The sequence below is a fragment of the Misgurnus anguillicaudatus genome, chromosome 12 (genome assembly GCF_027580225.2).
Source record: "Misgurnus anguillicaudatus chromosome 12, ASM2758022v2, whole genome shotgun sequence".
NCBI classification, from domain to species: Eukaryota; Metazoa; Chordata; class Actinopteri; order Cypriniformes; family Cobitidae; genus Misgurnus; species Misgurnus anguillicaudatus.
Genome location: NC_073348.2, coordinates 3911195 through 3920059, shown reverse-complemented (window position 1 = coordinate 3920059; position 8865 = coordinate 3911195).

Sequence of the window (8865 nt, the reverse complement as noted above, 5' to 3'; positions counted from 1 at the left end):
GTGTGTGTGTGTGTGTGTGTGTGTGCTATGTTTATATATTTATTAGTAAACACCATAATTTAGAACAAACAGGAAGAAGACATAGGCTAAGATATAAGGTAAAAAGAAGTAATAGAAAACGAAAACATATGAAAACTTTAATAAATGGTAATATTATTGATATTATGAACAAATTCAAATCTTTAATCTTTCTAAATAAATTATAAACGTAATGTGATGAAAACGCTATAAGAAACACATAGAGGGATCAGACTTCGACAGAACACCGGATATCTTCTCTACTTATTTTCTATTCTAATTATTAAAAGATTTCCAAATGATTTCATCACTCCAGTCTGTCCGGTTGAGGGCTTATTGCAACCATTAACACCTACATTTATCTTCAAATGGTGTCTTCGACGACGGTATACTATAAAAATGGTCATTTATTTTGGCATTACTATTCTGACACTCAACTGCACAACAAAACATTTTCTAGTGAGTTATATTGTTTGTTTCACTCGTGTCTCATTCATTTCCACTGTTTTTCTGCCACCACATTGCGTGCATGACGTAACTGTGATGTTGACTCGCAAAAAGTCTATAAGTAACACTCTTTGTAAATACATGCACGCACACACATGCACACTGGGGGCACCAAAGACTTATTTTACTTCTAGTAAACAGTGCCAGAATAGTTCTCATTTAATATTCATTACAACATAATGAACACCTTTACCATAACTTGGTTACTTTTACTGAAAAATGTCAAGATACTAACAAGTACAATTATGTAAAATGACATACATTTGTTAAAATATTTATTCTAATAGGTAAAGTTTATATAATGCATGAAAAAATGCTATCAAGCAGATGCAGAACAAAATAAACACACAGTTTCATAACAAAGTGATATAACAAAATTAGTTTTTACAACTATAACATATTTTGTAATGTATAAAAAGGAATGCATGGATAAACAGAAGAAATGCCCTTGAATCAAAATCATCGTAGATCTACGAGTGCTCTGGAGTAATCGTTCATTCATAAGTACATTGTAAGACAACAGAGTTACAAGATCACCTAAAGGACATCCAGCAAATTGCACTCCTGCAATGACGATAATGTAATGTTTTAAATGTTTATTTATTTATTGGGTTCTTCTTTGTTTATTTTATATTAAAATATAATATAATATATTTAAAATTCAAATGAGAAATCAAATTTAAATGAGTAAACATAAATTAATAAAGAAGGAAAACGTATTTTGTACAAGTTGGTAAAAGTTTTTTGTATTTTGGTCAAAGTTGGGAGCAAATTGATAAATGGTTCATTTCGATTGCTGTTATAATTCATCTAAAAATTGTTTTTAAGTGAAAATTGCATTTAATTAAAGAAACCAAATAAATATTTACGGTACAATGCAATAATCCATTATAATAAATAAGCATAGATAATAAACAACAAATACTAATACTAATCTAACTGTAATAGAAACGCAGAAGGCATTTCGCAGTGGGACGAGTCCTAACTAAATACGGAAAAGAATATTTAATTATGCACAAATTATTAAAACATTTAAAAAGTCATTAAACAATAATGAAAAATATTATAAAAAATATAAGTGCACATCAACTGATGATCATTAGACTAAACAAGCTTCTGCTACAAATTCGAGTCATTCTATTGGTCACATTTCAGCACCTGACAAATGGATAGCGACTCGTAAGTAGCACTTAAAACCCAGCTGCGAGTGATCGTTTTACGTGCATCTTTGGGAAACGCACGTAAATGAACAACGAATGTTCATTAAGTAACTCATAGAAAGCGCTCTTAAGTGCTAAGTTCAATCATTATCGCGAAACCCAGCACAGATTAGGTGAATTAAAGTAACCAATTGCTCTTAGGTGTTTGTCTGTGATAAATTTCTTGAACCACCAATATATCAGTTTAGGCAGTCATTCTGGGTAGACCTGTACTTAATCTTTAATAAACCGATCACAATCATGAACTGTTAGCCATAACTACATAATCTTTCCATTGTAATGTAGTTACATTCTGGTATTACGGTTTGGTTTATTCACGTATTACCAATCCCTGTTAAAAGTTAATTTGCATTTAAATTAGAATCGGTAGTGAAATACAAGAGATTGTGTACAAAAACAAAGATTAAAACATGCTCACCTTTTCCCAACTTTGTGGCGTTTGGTACGGTTAAGACCATCTGCACCCAAACAATAAGTCTCTGACGTACCTCCTTGAGCAAACAAGATCCTGAGAGACACTGATGTTGACAGAGTCAGGAGATTTTATAACCAGTAATTCCAGTTTGTTCACTTAATTATTTTGTTTGACAGAAGTGAGATTTGATGAGGAAAAGCTGCAGACATATTTTAAATCTTGTGTGACTCAGAAGAGTTGTTTGTCGTTGGTACATAAAACAAATTTTATTTACTTGTGTACTTGGTGTGCGCGTGTGTGGGTATGTGCATGTACGTTTGTGTGTATTGTGTTTATTTACAGATAGAAACAGCAACATTTGAATTTCTGTCATGACCTCCAAAAACACAACAAGCCTCTCTGGAGAAACAGACACAAACACAATGAACAGGTGAGAGAAATTTTCAAGACATTGTTTTAGATTTAACAGAAGTGAGTGAATTCTGTAGCTCAGTTGTTTCAGTGTTGTGCTAGCAGTTCAAAGGTCATCTGTACGATCCTCAGGCAGCACATACTGATAAAATTTACTTTATAGCTTGAATTATTCAAATTGGTGCTTGTCAAGAACTGTAACATTAATGTCTTAATATTTCTACCTGAATTTAATAAATATTTAATTGTAAACTACTCTCCCATATTCTCTATTTCATTCTTCAAATCATTTATTTCAACTATATTTTCCCTACAGTACATTATAGCATGTTTAACTGTTTCCCTAACATACTGGTCTCGAATAACCACTCCATTGCCTTTATTGTCCGGTTTGATGATGATGGTGTTTTTTCTGAAGATCTCTAATAGCTTTACTTTCACCCATGGTGAGAGGTGAGAGTACTAGTCCAGTTAAGATGTTTAAACGCATACTAATCAGCTCTAATAACCGAGGTAATATTTTTAAGGTAGACTTGACAATCCCGGTGTCCAATCCGATCCGTGGGTGAAAGGTAGCTTTTCTTTGCAGCTTTTCTTTCCTTCAAAAAAATTCTCTAATTTTAATCTTCTATGATAGGTTTTAATGCTTTGAGGAGTTGGCATGAAGGAAAAGCCTTTAGAGAGTACAGAATTTTTTCTGGTGTGAGTGTAAATAAATTGGAAATATTAACAATGAGGCTGGGCGATTATGCGGTTTCCTATGCTAGCAAGTTTAAATGCTTTGCCCAATGTTCAAGCATAGCTCTGGCTGTTGACTGCTTCCAGTGAACCTGATCACTCTCAACTATAAAGTGTGTATCTGACAGTGGAGGAATTAATCTTGCTTTTTTAATATGTAAGTTCAGTTGCTCAAGAGAAGTCTGTTCATCTAAAAGAAGTGTCCTAGAAAAGTTCACCATTGGAAGTTCACCTTTGGAATATCCTAGCTACATTAGAGTCCCCAATAATAAGAAATTTATTTTTGATTGTGGGGCTCCAGTCTGAGAGTTTCCTGTTAGTGTTAACATGTCTGGTCGGTCTATTGGAAGATTTCGGAGTAGACGGTTTTGTTTTAATTTGGATTATTAAAACCAGGGTGGAGGGTTCTGTTCTTTCTTCCTCTGCCATCGTCATTCTAGCTATTGGCATTTCTGATTCCCGTAAAGGCATTAACTCCAAACGGGTTGTGATTGTAGCTCTTACTCTATCTAACAGGGGAGCCCCACCCACTCGTGACGTAGTTGCCACTTCGTTATCTAACGTACAAAGCCTGGGTGGTTTACCTGTAGGTACTGTTTTCATGGTTCCCTTGGTTGTGTGACCGTTGGGAGGACCCAGCAGAGTAGCTTCACAAAGTAAGACAACAGTGAAGGTGGGCCTGAATTTTCCCTGCCCCTTTTACTCGAGTGGTCAGAGAATACAAGTATACTCAAAGTCTGTGAGGGTGTGTGCCCAGCTGGAAAGCCATCACTATCATTATCTAATGGTGATTCATTAGGTTGAGGGGTTGCATCTCCCTCACCTCGTTCACTATTGACTTTGGGCTGCAGAGATGTGGGTAAAACAGTGTAACGCAAGGTAGGGAAGCGCCGGACACTGACCTCGGTTGCTACATCCTCATGGGATATCTCTGCACTCCTAGGTGGACCTAGCAGTCCATGCGCATCGTCACTCACAGCCTTATTGTCACAAATATCAATAAGGGAAACTGTATGGACCAATACCAAGTACTTAAACAAGGGGTCCTCTGCTCTAAAGGGGGTTGGGCCTGTATGGGCCAAGCCTGTGGTGAAGGTGTTGGGGGCAAAGTGGAAGCAGGACGCCCCCAATCACCATCAGTTATGTTAACAGGAGATGTTTTGTGGATGCATTCTCAACTGAAAACGGCACAGTTACGGCTTTAGTGTACGATATCTGTTGCGGGGAGGGAGGCACTGGTTGCGTGCAAGTATTTGTAACGTTCACATTCGTTGATACCGTGGGCATTTTTTTTAATAGATATTAAATCACCATCACCTGTTGTTTTGGCAATCAAAAGTGAATCCACCATATCAATAACGTTATCAGATACTCTGCCTCTAAAATTACATTTTACACTCAAAAAATAATTAATTGGATTAACATGATTTTATCAAGTCACCTATATTGCCTATAAACAAACCAAGTTAAGTAAACAAACCTTCATCATGTTTTTTGAACACAGTATACATGTGTTGGTTAAACATAATATTAGTATTTGCATTCAACTCATTTACATGTAGTTTAATTTACATGTTTTTTCTGAGTTAATTTAGTTAAATGAATTTGAGTTTATTCTACACTGGTCATATTCTTCAGTAGAACAAAATTCCACCTTGACATATCAACTCATATAGGTTTTGTCAGTTATAGTAATGTCAATGCTGTTGAATGAACTGATGTCAATCTTGCTTAGTGTTGTTTTCATTCCTAGAACAAGAATGTAAAATAACATGCAAATCCATTTTACATTTTATTAATGCAGCTGCTTTTTTATAAAACATTTTGTCTGCAATACACATGCAGCCAATTGTAGCCAGTGTTCGAATTGAGGGGTCTTGAAGGACCCCCTATAAAGCACAAAAATATAAATTAGGGGGTCCCCTGTTTTTTTTAAATTAAAATTAAAATGCTACATGAATTTGAAATTGCGGTGGCACAGAGCGATAGTGTCCATTGTTTGTCCCAATTTCTTAATAAACTAATCCAAAAGATTGTAAATGTAAACTCTCAAGTGCGGAGGAATTGACAGACGAGTTAATGTCTGTGTATGGATTATTTTCTCCTCGTTTACGGTAAGAATCTTTAGGGTTAGTTTTTTTATTCTTCTCAAACTTATTTCACAACAGTGGCAATGCTACCCACTCAGTTTGACGGCTGGTCCATCCAGTCAGAAGAGACACAAATATTTTATTGGGAAAGCAGAATCTCTAAATACCACAGTCTTGGCACGTATTCTTATAAAAACAGTCAGTTATGTCTTGAAGTTAGAGCAAACAGTTAAAAAAAGAAATATAAAGGCTGTGTCAGTGGTCTTAAAGTGGCAGTGCTTATCCGCTTATGTTTGTGTCATTAAAACACTTAATAAACACACAATAAAGAAGTTAGTTAACCAACTAACTTAGGACTAAAACACTAAATAAAACTTTTAGTAAAACAGGGCTAAATGCAAAAACAAGTCTTACCTTTTGTTGATGTGCAGTTATTGCACAAGTAGCCATATTCAAAAATTTGTGCAAATAATTAATACAATTCACTTCGACTGCGCTACAATTTCCCAGTGAAAGAGAACATGTATGTTTATTCACAGAGAACAAATCATATTACTTCTGGAATAATGTATGCAATATGCATAGCTCGAGTGTGTGAGAGAACCGGGAGTCTGTTTGAATGTTAAAATAAAAAGGATTTTACTTGCTAAAACAGGAGTCTTCAACGTTTTTTGGGTCAGGGACCCCTTAGATGAGAGAGGCATGGAGCAGGGACCCCCTGATACTAAATGTGTAAACAGATATTTAAGTAAGCAGTGAGGTATGAGAGGCTGCTTTTTTGTATTAGGCACAACTCAAAGTGGGGTAAAGTATAACTATTGACCAATCAGAATCAAGGACTAGAACTGTTTTACAAATAGAAACAAACCATATTGCCACACAGCCATAAAGACAGTACAATTACACTATTATGCTGTTGTTGTACATGCATATTTTTTTGTTAAAGTAGATTTAGTTTTTATATTAAAATAATACTATTTTAAGGTATTTGCATTGTAATAGATTTTCATTTTACTGTGAATTAGACAAGGGCTTTCACAGGCGCGGAGCTATGGGCGAGCCTGTGCGGGCCATATTGACAGCTGGCCTGCCCAATCAGAAATTAAAACAAAAAAAAAAACTACTCTGTATAGTTAAACATGAATACTACTTTGTGTGGTGTATTTTATCTATAGCATGTTATGTTATAAACAGTAAAATTATAAGTAAGCCTGATGATATATTCAAAAACTATTATAAAGGAGTTGATTGTTGCGTTACATTATGGTTCTAATGAGAAAAATATTCCCGAGCGGCTTTCAGCCTTGATCACATTGAGAACTTTTCTTGCAAGCAAGTGGAAAACGTATTTTGAATAACACCACGTTATAAATATGTGCTGCGCGCTTTACTCTCAATAACATAAACACGCAAAAAATATGACAGCGGGGTAAAAAACTAGAAAGAAAGCATCTGATCACAGTGATGTTGTTTGATATATAAGCTCTCCTATAAGTCACGCCAGGTTTGGTACTGCTAAACTTTATACAATATAGCCTATTGCTTTTAAGCAACAAATCTATTTGAAACTATCCTAACTTTCTATAAGCCTAATGTGTAATTGAGACATTAATTCAAGAAATGCATTAAAAACAGAAAGACGTATGCCGCAGAAATATATAGTGGGTTCACTTCAATACACCACACCCGACGTTCTTGGTTTGCTTCTTATTTATTAAATCGAGGCAATTGTTTGATTAAACATTGATTAAAATTAAGATACAATTTATACAAATTTTAAAAAAAAAATCACTTTAAAAAAAGTCTTTCTACAAAACAAACCTATCAGGGCTCACAAAATCGCTAGCCCGACGTCCCGGGGCTATTGCGAATTCCTGTCGGGCTACCAAAAATGTATCTGCGCCCTGCCTGTCGGGCGGAGGAAAAAATATTGTAATGTGTTTGCATTCTCTCAGATTTAGTTAGGTAATTATATTGTATGTAATTCGGCGTCGTCTTGTCAGTCATTACTATCCTCACTAACAAGTGAGACTGTCAGGAAATGAAGTGAAAGCATAATTAAACCCATTATTCCTTTCGTGTATGCGCGCTCCTCGGCTCCGCTCTTCACCTGTAGGCTACCCGCTTGCTCTTATGTGAACTTAAGTCATTTAATGAAATAACTGTAATTTAGTTTTCAGAGACTATTGTTTTAGCGTGTCATTTTTCACTTTCTTTATTTAGTCACTTAAGAGAAGGAATATATATTTGAGTGATTTCCGATCGATTTGACAAATCTATATATGAGGAGTAGGGGTGTAAATCGGCGCTTTTGAGTCACTCTTAATAACTCTTTTAACATCAATCAGGTCCAAAACTTTATCTCTTTTAATAATTATTCTAACATCAAGCAATGTATTTTCTGTAATTTCTGCATGCTTTAAAAACGAAACCGAAAGTGAATGAAGACGCATCTTTGCTTTAGATTATGGATTTGGGACAGTATACACTTCTCATGAAACGTACAGATAAGGATTATTTTAGATGTTTAATGACCATTTAGAGCATTCGCTAGACGAGAGCTTAATGTTCTTATTTTTATGAAAACTTCCTACTCATCGAGACAGCGCGGGTCACTTGCTGCGTCTCAATTCATCCAGCTGTGGGCTAGACAAAGGCTCAAACAAGAAATTGCGTGTTGCGCTGACGGTTCCATCGCTTTTAAAAGACTTTGCAATGCACGCTGGGAGAGCTGAGACTGCGTCTGCTGCCTTTGCCTTTACCTGCCAAATGCTCCTTCACGGCTACTTCCTGTAAACACATAATGGACATTAAAAAAGAGTCTTAAAGGGATAGTTCACCCCCAGAATGAAAATTATGTCATTATTTACCCACCCTCATGTTGTTCTAAACCTGTATAAATACACAAAGGAAGAAATTTTGAGCAATGTTTGTAATCCAAACTGTTTTTGACTTCCATAATATTTTTCTTTCCTACTATAGAACTCAATGGTGCTCCTGTTTCCTACTTGCTGATTACATATATCTTGCAATGCATTCAGCAAAACCAAGAAATATATATAGTTTAGAAACAACTTGAGGGTGAGTAAATAAAGACAGAATTGTATTTTTTTTTTTTTTTTTGGGTGAACTATGTCTTTAATGGAGGTGAGAAAATCTGATTATAGTGAATTGATTCATTGCAATACTCATTTAACTCTTTCCCCACCATTGATGAGTTATCTCGTCAATTAAGAGAAAACATTTGCATAAAAAATGTGTTCCTGATGAATTTTTATGTTAATCTGCAGTACCGCGATTATCCACTTACCCAATTTATGAAAAAACTGAAGCCAAAACGTTATTTACTCATTTTAAACTGTGCATGTTTTGATAATCGTTCTGAATCTGATCTCTAACAAAATTCCTTCACAAAAAAATAATGCAATTATTTCAGCTTTTTGCTAAAAAATATTTTTGAAAAAGA